The sequence below is a fragment of the Manis javanica genome, chromosome 1 (genome assembly GCF_040802235.1).
Source record: "Manis javanica isolate MJ-LG chromosome 1, MJ_LKY, whole genome shotgun sequence".
NCBI lineage: Eukaryota > Metazoa > Chordata > Mammalia > Pholidota > Manidae > Manis > Manis javanica.
The window spans coordinates 189900211-189909418 of NC_133156.1; the positions used below are offsets into that span (position 1 = coordinate 189900211).

Sequence of the window (9208 nt, forward strand, 5' to 3'; positions counted from 1 at the left end):
GAATTGCAGCTAGCTGTGTTTTAACTATTGGAGCTGTGTGATAGGTACCTAAGAGTACACTATATTTCTCCACTTCAATTTTATCTAAAAATTTTCCAAAATGAAAAGAAAAAGAAATTCACCAAAAAAAAAATCTGTGAATACACAAGCTGGAACAGAAGAAAATTAAGGCTTGTCTTTCATATATATTAATTCAAAAAACACCACAGTGAAGTCACTCTACCTGAAATGGACTGCTGTACTGTCACTCAGATAAATCAGCATCTATCCACTGTTTACCAGGGCCACTGTCTGATGATAATACACTGAGGGAATCTTCAAACTACTTGCTGCAGATGTCAGAAAATCTCTGAAGAGATGAAGAGTCCATTTATTCACTCAACAAATATTTATGAAGCATTTAGTCTGTGCCAGGCACTGTTTCTAGGCAGTGGGGTTGCAAGAGATTTTAAAAATGGAGTTTACATTCTAATGGGGCAGATAATATGTAAAACTAGTTATATAGTATATTGGGGGTAATCAGTAATACAGAAAACATAGAGCAAGATAAGAGAGCACTGAGGTAGGGGATGTGGCAATTTTAAGTAGGGTGATTAGGTGGGCCTCTTTGGGAAGGTGACACTTGAGCAAAGACTTGAAGGAGAAAAGAAAGTGAGGTCTGTGGATATCTACATAATGTTCTAGGATACAGAAAAGCCGATGCAATGTGCCTGAGGCTGAGGTGGGCCTGATGTATTAAAAAAAATACCATGAATACCAGAGTGGCTGGAACATTATGATCAAGAAGAAAAAGGAGGTTAGAGAGACAACAGGCAAAAGGGGCAGGGGTGGGATAAGTAGAGCTTTGTAGGACATTGTAAAAACTGGCTTTACAACACAATGAATGAAACAAAATGGCAAAATGGATATTGAGAAAAGGAGTTACATGATGAGCTCTTTTCTGATCCACTTTGATGCTCTGGGGTTCTAGCCCAGCAGTGACCCAAATGGTTGCATTCTTGTTATCACCTGTGGTCTAACAGTCAACTCCCTCTCAAATGGTGACTTGCAGACAGTCTCCAACTCCTGTGCATTATTCTTAGAAAAGCTCTTCACCCTTAGTCATCAACAATCCCCTACTTAGAATAGGATGTAGCATCATCTCCAAAGGATGACCTGCCCAGTTACTAAAATTTGTTTCTTCTTTTTGATGAGTAGAAATAATCTGCATTAACACAGCTTTTTAGATTATGCAAACTGGCAAAATAACTACTTTGGTATCAGACTAACCATGAAAATCTAAGTTCAAGTACTGAATAGCTAAATGATCTTGGACAAGTTATTTAACTTCTTTTGATCTCAATTTTTTTAATTTGTAAAAGAATAAAAATATCTAAACTCATGTGATGATTAAGGAAATTAAATTTAAAGACTCTATCCCAGTGCCTCAATCATAGTGGGCATTTAGTAAACGTTAGGTCCACTACCTTGCAGCCATAAGAGTATATCCCATGTTTCGCTGCATCCTTGAGAACTCAATCCTAGTAGCCCAAGAGTCTAAGACACCCAAGAGAAAGAAGTCACATTGCTAAATAAGACTGATTGACTGTTTATAGTTCAACAGTTGAGGCTGCTGTGCAGCAGCATTTTAGTAAGATATTTATGCTCCAAGATGCTGCCTTCTACCAAGAACCCTTCCTAGAATTAGTGAAGCTGTTCCCAAGGAAAAGCATTGTCTCTCCTGTCCCTCCCGGAAGCCTCATGGTGTGATGCTGTCTGTATATTCTACTGTAAGGTGCTTGTCCTTTCCCTCTGTAGACTACACTTGACATGGATTAAACCAATACAAACAGAAAAAAAAATCTATATTAGCAACACATTAAAAGGGCTACATATATATGTTTTTTAACTTAATGCTTTCATTTTGAAGAGGAAGCTTTGAGATTAAGTTTCTCAAACAGGTAGATTTCTAGACATAGTATGAACTTTGCTGATAAAAACACACATGTCTTTCACTAAAATTCTCAAAAAATAAATGAGCAAGCAAACAAAAACACCTCAAATCTTAAGTTTATCACTTCATTAGAGCTTTCACATAGGAGGAAAAAATTTTTTTTTAACTTTTCTCTTATATGTAAAATAAATACTTATACTTAGGTATCAATATTGAAAGAAAAATCCTAAAATCATTTGACTATGTCTTAGTTTCAAGCCATTGGATTTTATAAATATGGAGTAATTTTTACAGTAACTAGCATTTGCTTCTTGTTCTTCCTCCTTCAGTACCTTAGTTAACGTGGGAGAAAATATGAGGCAGATTGCATGACAACTGAATATTCATGTACTTGCCTTTATAAGTGATAAATGAGACCTTTGATCTCTTTTTTCTTGGAAATGTTTTCTTCAATTTTATATGTAGCAACTAAGTATCAGTAGCTTGCCATTCACTTTGTGAGGAGTTTTGTTGCTGAGGGAGGGGCAAAGTCTGCTTTCTCAGGCAATGGTTCACTATAATAGCCAGGTGCGTCTATAAACGTAAACTGTCTACTCTGGCTGACCACTTGTCTCCTTGTGTCCAAAGAAGGGTAAGGAAATTACTGCCTTAGCATGAGAGAGAGGGCTCCGGTTCATCTGGCCTGATGGGACATCATGCCGGGTTTCCATCCCCAGTGCTCATCCTAAACAGCAGAATCGGGGTTTACAAGATTCTTTCAACTACCTGGGCATCTTCCTGTTAATCATCTTGTTTCCCTTTGGACTCCTCTGCTATTCTGCCTAAAGAAAGCAAAGATGATCCACTTCTTACAGGAAGAGAAGCAGTGAGCCATTTACTTTAACTTGCTTGCATAGTCGTTCCTGGTTGGAGCATCTCCCCTCACAAGAGGTGGTGTACCCTGACATAGGCATTTAGGATAACTCTGCAAATCCTGTGTTATCAATATTTGGTAGAGTTGCTTACTTTGCCATCCTAAGAAAGACAAGCTATGACCTTCCGGAACCCAGCAGGAAGGAACTTGGGACCAACAGTCTGAAGTGTTCACACCCTGGTTTACCTGAATTTGATCTTGATGAATTTCAAGGATTTGTTTCATCCTATTATTGGTACTGTGGATCATTTGTCACTGATGGTCAGAGTTTCACAGTAGCAAAGGTGTTTTCTCCACTTAGAAAAGGCACTTTTACTACACTTACATTATTGGGAAATATGATTTCTAGTTTGGACACTGATACTTTTAAAGTAAAAGCACTCTTGGAAATATCTGCTATCTTACCTGCAACCACTCTTATTAACAATTCCAAATAATTCAATGAGGTAGATGACAACACCACTTTTCTCAGATAAATTCATCAGGCTGATGTTTCTTCCTCTCTATTTTCTTCCAGAAATTTGCATATGGCCATGGTAATAACCAACCTCTTGCTTTAGTGTCAAAGTTCTCCATAAAGTCAGCTACATTTCCCCAGGGATTAACAATGTGATAACATCTCCCTGCTCCCTGCACTTAAATAAGGTCTTATCGGTAGCATATGGAAATAGTTTTTAATTTTTATACTTTTTCATTATGTTCAGTCCAGTTAGAAAAGAAACCAATTGCTGTTAACTGGGATTATCTGAAGTATTTGCTGATTATTTATCCTTTCTCAACCCTCTGGAACTATTGAACTGCTGCTAAACATATCACTCAAGGGCTGGTATATGTTCTGGCTAAAGGAGCCCCTGGGGTATTTTAGAAGGAGAGATAGAGTGGACCCAAGCATGCAGTCTACTTTTTGACCCAATTATGTTGTTTCTATCTATTCTTCTCTCTAAAGGCTGAGGTGTTCCAGATAATCTTATTTCTTCTCTCATATTATTTTCTCTGGTACTTTAGTATTATCACCACAGATTTTCTGCCAGCTGGCAGTTTGAAATTAGTAATTCTGCATACTAAGTGTGATAATAATGTATGTGATTTACAAAACTACAATCTTTGTCAACCAAAAAACAGAATCACCTCTTCAAATAGAGGTCCTTGGCAAACACCTGCAATAAATTTCTGGACTTCTCTCTGGCAAGAAGCAACAGTTTCTCTACACTCTATTTGCGTTCTTTCTGTTCTTTAGTGCACTTAATTCTCTTTGACTTCCCTATCTGATCTTCAAATTTGCTTGAGATTTCTCCAAAGAGTCTGATTTCTCAATTCAATTTGGTATCTTTTCAGAGATGTAGTCATATATTTTACACTGAGCTCTGTCTTCTCCAATTTGCATATAATCTCTTTATGATTTTTTTGAACTATTAACAGAACGAAATTTTCAACAATCCAGACCAGATTTGAGACTATTTTGGTCAACACAGGAGAGCTGGTATTAACCTGTTTCACCAACTATGGCCACTACCATCTTCCTGCCACTTTTAGGTTGATATCAAATTCAGTTGTGCAGTAACAGTTTTTCAAAAGTTTTTCATAACTTTTCCTAATATTAAATTTCATAATCCAGTTTACATTTTCTGTAATATGCTGGTGGAATAGTAGTGCTTACATGTGGCAAGACATATGCAATTCAAAGTTCTCTAGATGATCAAGGGCTGACTACATCTCACTACAAATAGAGCACATTACAAAACTGATGTTTTATTTTCAAAGTGCAACCTAGAGAGCCTAATATACATACAGGGGCTATATTTTTAAACAATGTAATTCAGAAATTTTGAAAGCATGCCACAATGGAACCATTTGGGGCAACACTGCATCATCCCCTGGTATACTGATAGTACCTACTAACACATTAAAATCCAGCAGTTCAGAGAAAAAAAAATCTACTTAGCTTGACCTTAAATATATTCTCCCTCATAGATGTTCTATTGACATATCAAAAACTAGTTTATCACAAAGCAATTTGAGGAATGCTGATTTCTTTTGAAAATCAAAATCATTTTCAACATTATTCTTAAAGGGACAGCATCACCTAAGAAAAGGGATTTTTTTAAATTATGGGGGACTTTTTCAATTGTAAAAATTTTAAATATTCTTAAATATTTTTGGACATTTGCAGTGGTATTTTGGCTACTGTAATCATTGGAATGGGTGAAGTGCTACTGATATTTAGTGGGCAAGAAGCAAATGGACAGGAAGCAGGATGGTTCTGTAGAACAAAACTGTCCCATGACTTCCAAACTCCTGGTAGTTATATAAAGGAAAAATTTATTTATAGTTATGTAAACCTAGAATCTAACTGCATACTACATATAAACACTACCTATTCTTGCCTGCCATTGTATGTGAATTTTTCCAGAATACAAAGTTTGGAACTTTCTCAAGAGTAGTTCACCATTCAGAAAATCACAGTACTAAAAGAAACACCAGTCAGTCATGATATTTTCAACATCAGTACAATACACTTCTATCAGTTTGTTCATGTAGCTGTCTGCTTATACAGCTGTGATTTTATTAGAATCTGACTACTTCCTCAGAACTTCTGGTGTCCTGCCTGAGCATTAATATATTGAAATATTTAATATTTTATTATAAATCAGCTTCCTTTATTGCTTAATATGGTTTCAAATATCATATTATCTTTTAAAATATTATTTATAAATTTTATTTCAGGATAATAAAGTATTACAAAATACTTTAGTTTTAAAAGGAGGGTGTTCGGCCTGAGATTAGTTGAGAACCACTGTTTTATAAGCTTTGGTTCCCTAAAACTGAGGATTTGAATTAGGACAACCTATGACTAACCAAACACATGATTAAATTAAACTAAGCCACACATGTGGTGTGATTAAGAGAAATATTAGAAAATATGGTATGTTTATGATATAATTATTTATCAGCAAGCCTTTTCTACACACCTAGCACTCGATCACACTGAAGGACCAGGAGGTATGGCCCAAGTCCATCCGCATTCACGCATCTTACAAGGCAATGAAGGAGACATGGCAACAGGGAAAACAGTTAAAGACCTAAATGCCAATTGCCTTCTCAACATTTGCAAAACAAATGCTCATAATTAGATGATAGTCTTAGGAGCCAGAGGTGGTCAGGAAAAGGTTAGGATAAGGCAGACCTTCTGTTGTGCATTCCAGGATCAAGTGGAAAGGATTAGCAAGGTGTATTTACCATGACACAGAGGTGACCAGCCTAGCTGCCGAGGGCAGAGTGAGGAGGCAAAGTCAGGTCCTGGGAGGGCTGCTGAAAGAGAAATGATGGAACTAGCTGACGAAAAGTCTTGAAAGGCTCAGGAACCTGCACTTAAAGCCGCAGATAGAAATGAAGCCCCTACAGACTTCTAGAAAGAGTAGTAAAGATTACTTAGGATTAAAAGACTGATAATAGTATATAGGACAGAAAGTCCAAAGAGAGAAAGATATAAACAAACGATCAGGTAGTTGGGAAGGTGAGTGTGACATGCAAAGACAGGTTGAGTTTTAGATTTGATGAAAATGAAATGGTCAGTTTGGATAAATACAGCTTTAAAAGCCAGCATATAGGTTAACAGCTGACTCTTTCACCACCAGAATGAATGAGCTCACAAAGAAAATGAATATACAGAATGGTAAAAGTGGAAGAGAGGGCCTTGGGCAATACCCAAGATTAGAGGATCAGAAGGTGGACCCACAAAGCAACCAAGACAGATGAGTATTACTCCACATCCAAATGACGAAACTGTGGAAAGCTTTACTTTGCCAGGTAGATGGTAGAAACTAAAATATAAACTAATTATTTTTTAAGACTTAAGAAAGGTTATAAACCACAGAGTCAAAACAGTTTACAAAAAAAATTATGACATAAATTCCTTAACTTTTAGGTTGATATCAAAAATTACCGTCCTGTGTGTAAGTAATATATGCATCCTTCCATGGAGGCTTTTCTAAAAAAATGCATACTACTTACAAAAAATAAATTCTGTCATATGTAGGTGAGCCAGTTGACTCATACATGCTCTTATAAACTTTCAGAAAATAACAGTAAGCAGAAATGAGCTATAAACTCACCATCCATCATCGGAGAAAATTGCATCACCATAAAGATTACTCTGACTCAGTGTAACAGACAGAAAAGTTGCCTAAAGGGCAGTCCAGCTTAGATCACAGATTTAGTTATACCCAATAACAGAAGTAACAACAGCAGAGATCTCTACATGCTTTATAAATTATCCTGTATTATCTATATTCATTTTTAATCTGAAACTATTTAAATTTCTCAACCTTAGGAACCCACCTCTAGATTATTTTAGCAGTCAATTCTTTACAGAAATTAATCAATATGTCATCATGACTAAACATTCCCAAAATTAAATGTTAACTATAATTGCAATCTATCAATAGGAAGCTCTCTATAAATAGAATAACCTATGTCCATGTACTTTTCAGGGAGGATCATTAGTAGCACCCTCTTTCACTCTTAAAGTATAGGTAGTAAATTACATAGACCCTCTATCAATAAAACCAAACACACGGGAAACTTTTATGAACTATACTTATTTTTCACTTCATGTTTATTTCTAAAAATACCTGAACGTCCATTAAAAATGCTAATAACTTAAACAGTCCTGCTCATTTGGTCAGAATCTACCCCCTGAAACAGCTAAGGACTGCCTCCTAGTGGTGAGGTGATTCTTGGATGCACCCAACCCCACCTTTGTTTCAATATCTTGTGTAGCCTGTTGATATTCTCCCATACCTACCTATCGGCTTTCTGTTTTCTTCTTGTTCTTAATAAGCTCTGTGTTTCCTCACTTAAATCAAACTAATGGGAGATGTATCCCAAATATGATAAATCACTGTCCATATGTAGGAGATTTTACTTCATAGAAAAAACAGGTTTGATTTCCTCTAAGATCAGGAACAAGACAAGGATGCCCACTTTTGCCACTTCTATTTAATATAGTACTAGAAACACTAGCCAGGGCAGTTAGATAAGAAAAATTAAAGGCATTATAGTGGAAAGGAAGAAATAAAACTGTATTTGCAGATGACACGATCATCTATGTAGAAAACACTGAAGAATCCACAGAAAACTGTTGGGGCTAAGAAATAAATTCAGCAAAATTACAAGGTACTAAATCAAAAGGCAAAAATCAGCTGTATTTCTATACACTAGCAATGAATGATCTGAATTAAGAAAACAATTTCACTCACAAGAGTGTTGAAAAGAATAAAATATTCTTTACACACATTAGGTTGGTTACTTTTAAAAAAATGAAAAATGTTGGTGAGGATGTAAATAAATTGGAACTTTTATGCATTGCTGGTGGGAATGTAAAATGGTACAGCCACTACAGAAACAGTATAGCAGTTCCTCAAAAAATGTAAAATAATATTACAATAAGGTCCAGCAATCCCACTTCTGTGGAATATACCTGAAAAAAACTGAGATCAGGGTCTCAAACAGACAGTTGTTGTTATGGAATGAATTGTATGCCCTAAAAGTTACCAGTACACTTCAGTATACCTAACCCCTCAGTACACCTCAGAATTTTACTGTATTTGGAGATAAGGCACTTAAAGAGATAATAAGGTTAAATGAGGTCATGTGTGGGTCCTACTCCAATATGACTGGGTGTACTTTTAAGAGGGGGAAGAGATACCAAGGACATGCACACAGAGAAGACCATGTGAGAAAATAATGAGGAGGTGGCTAGCTGTAAGCCTAGGAGAGAGGATTCAGGAGAAATCAACCCTAATAACATACTGATCTCAGATTTCTAGTCTCTATAATGGTGAGAAAATAAATCACTATTGTTTAAGCCATCCACAATATGGTATTTTGTTACGGTAACTCTTCTAAACTAATAAACATGTACACCTGTGTTCAAGCAGCATTACCCATAAGAGCCAAAAGGGGGAAGCAACTCAAGTGTCCAACAGATCAAAGGATAAACAAAATGTGCTGTAACATACAATGGAATGTGAATCACCTTTTAAAAGGAAGAAAATTCTGATATGCTTTACATAACATAGATGAATATTGAAGACATTTTGGTAAGTGAATAAGCTAGTCACAAAAGACAAATATTGTATGGCTCTACTTCTATCAGATGCCGAGTAGTCAAATTCATAAAGACAAAGTACAATGGGGAAATGACAGCTAGTGTTGGTAAAACTGGACAGTTACATGCAAGATAATAAAACTGGATTACTTTCTAACCCCATACACAAAAGTAAACTCAAAATGGATCAAAGACCTGAATGTAAGTCATGAAACCATAAAACTCTTAGAAGAAAACATAGGCAAAAATCTCT

At 36.0% G+C, this 9208-nt stretch overlaps 1 pseudogene; it reads right to left on the reverse strand.

The window, feature by feature from the left end:
• Positions 1-3430: 3430 nt before the first annotated feature.
• Positions 3431-6965, reverse strand: LOC118968045 (BAR/IMD domain-containing adapter protein 2-like 1 pseudogene; annotated as a pseudogene).
• Between the last annotated feature and the right edge of the window lie 2243 nt (positions 6966-9208).